We start from the raw sequence: 2,718 nt of genomic DNA, 5'->3' as shown, positions 1-2,718 counted from the left end.
CGTTCTCAAAGCTCCAGAATTTATTTGACTTTCTTTAACTGCAAAAAATAATTATCTGACTGCGTAATCGCGGTTTGCTCATTGGAATATGCCTTTACTAGTGCTAACCTCAGTATTATTCAAGGCAGTTTATGGTTTTCCTCGAACATTTTCCCGATAAAGCGGGAGTAATTCTCTATCTCTATTAGAGAAACAAGGTGTGGTAATCGATGTTCTCTCTCGCTGAAACAGTTATTCGAACGGGTGCTCTCTATTACAGACTACAGGTTTCAGGCTATTAGGTTGACCACACGAAAGGTCTATACTCTGGGAATTCTCACTTTAAACCTCTGCCTCAGTAATTTCTGGCTTATGATAGGGCTTCGATAAAAACCAAATAGCCGGTCAACTCACGCTCATCTTTGGGCTTCTTTCGCTTGATGTTATTACGCTGCTGAACAAAACAATATCGTTTTCTCACTAATGTTACTTTTATATATAATTTTTGAATTAATTCATTGATATATATATATATATATATATATATATATATATATATATATATATAGCCATGTTATGTATCATTTGAAGGCGCATTTATCACTCTATCGAATCATAGTATTCGTTACAGTTCTTAATCTCTTAATTTATTTTTGCAGACTTTTCGACAGCATGGACAAAATTCAAATCTTCACGATTTTCTTGTTCCAGTTCAAACTTGACCGAAAAGCTGCCGAGACGACTCATGATATCAATGATATGTTTGGCCCAGAAACCACTAACGAACGTGTGGCACAACGGTGGTTCAAGAAATTTCGCAATGGTGACGAGAGCCTCGTAAGTGAAGACGGTCGCAGCCAACTGACTGCGGTTGATAACGAACATTTGAAAGCCTTTATTGAAGCCGATCCTCGCAAAACAACACAAGAAGCTGCCGTTAAACTCAGGGTCGGACACTCAAAAGTCGTTCGCCATTTAAAGCAAATAGGAAAGTCAAAAAAGTTGGATTAATGTGTACCGCACGAAGTGAATGATAATAAAAATTGTGGTTTTGAGGTTTCTTCTCCGCTCCTTCTGCGCAACAAAAACGATCCTTTTCTCGAGCGGATTGTGACGTTTGATGAGAAGTTTATCCTCTGTGACAACCGGCAATGTTCGTCACAATGCCGGAGAAGCTCCATAACACTTTCCAAAGCCGAAATTACACCAAATGAAAGGTTATGGTTATTGTTTGGTCGTCTGCGGCTGTCTCATACATTACACCTCCTTGAATTCGGGCGAAACGATTACGGCGGAGAAGTACTGCCCACAAATTGACAAAACACACCGGAAGCTCCAACGTATGCGCACAAGATTGGTCAATATGAAGAGACCAATTCTCCTCCATGACAACGCTCAAACGCATGTTTCTCAACTGACACTGCAGAAGCTGAAAGAATTGGGCTACGAGACTCTGTCTCATCCGCCATATTCACTGGACCTTTCGCCCACCGATTATCACTTTTTCAAGCATCTCGACAACTTCCTGCACGAAAAATGCTTCAAAAACCAAGATGATGTCGAATCAGCCATCAATGACTTCATTGCTTCCAGAACTGCGGTTTCTATGCTAATGGAATTAATGAACTTGTTTCTCATTGGCAAAATGTGTCAATTTTAATGGTTATCATTTCGATTAATAAAGTGTATTATGAAAGGATTTATGATCTTTTGAAATTTAACGCTAAAAAGACAAAAAAAAACAAAAAAAACGACATTATTTTTGCACTAACATAATATATTTGTGTTCTGAAAGGGGTAGAGTAGGGAGGTTTTCTGCATTGATAATCTGTGCTTTTTGATAACCGGAATCCCTCCCTCTCTTTCTCTCACCGTTTTTTCTCAGTACAGCTCTATTTCCACTGAGGTAGATGTGTGTGGACAGGCTATCGAACTTATTCTCAACAACTAGTCATAGAACACAATGTGATACCACCGCCATTGCGATTCGAGAAAGTAAGTTGATACAGCGATTGCAGGTGATTATATGACTTACTGACTAAATAGTTGTCCAACAAATGATAACAAATATATATAAAAATTTATTAAGAGTTTATATAATTTAAAAGTTAAAAAACTTCCAAGAATATATATATATATATATATATATATATATATATATATATATATGAAGTCCAGAGACCAGGCAAATGCGTTTATTTTGTAAATAAATATACATATTCATTTATTTAATTATATTTTCGACTAATTTAAGGATCTTTATCACATGAATTATAGTAATATTTTACTTTATACGCTATAAAGTAAAAAGCGTTTCATAGAAAATGTCGCCTATAGATATATATGATGTCTTTATAGGCGGCATGTTCTCACGTTGCTATAGTTTTCTGTACTTCTCCAAGATTACATCTGTTTTATATACAATTCTAGTGAGGGTTTGCTTTTGTGTATACGTGTGAGTTAGTTGTAAAAGTATTTCCGCTAGTTGGATGCATTGGAAGTTGAAAATGATATCTGTTCAGGCTCAGTGAAAATACAATTATACGAATAAATGAACATATTTTGGTATTTAAATTCTTATTATAAACTCATGCATATACTCATGAGTTTCTTTCCAAGAGGTAACGCTAGTTTTAATATTATTGTAACGGCCATTAGTTGTTTTCTATAAAATGAAACTTTTAAGGGATTTTTTACAGAACAGTATTTTGTTTCATGGCTGCTAAGCAGTGTTGACTA

General features: G+C 35.7%; 1 pseudogene; it reads left to right on the top strand.

Moving 5' to 3' along the window:
* The first annotated feature begins 651 nt into the window (after positions 1 to 651).
* Positions 652 to 1,658, top strand: LOC145241519 (histone-lysine N-methyltransferase SETMAR pseudogene; annotated as a pseudogene).
* Positions 1,659 to 2,718: the final 1,060 nt, after the last annotated feature.

The sequence above is a fragment of the Euprymna scolopes genome, chromosome 2 (genome assembly GCF_053919585.1).
Source record: "Euprymna scolopes isolate OS-2025 chromosome 2, ASM5391958v1, whole genome shotgun sequence".
Lineage (NCBI taxonomy): Eukaryota > Metazoa > Mollusca > Cephalopoda > Sepiida > Sepiolidae > Euprymna > Euprymna scolopes.
This window is presented reverse-complemented; position numbering and strand designations above follow the sequence as displayed.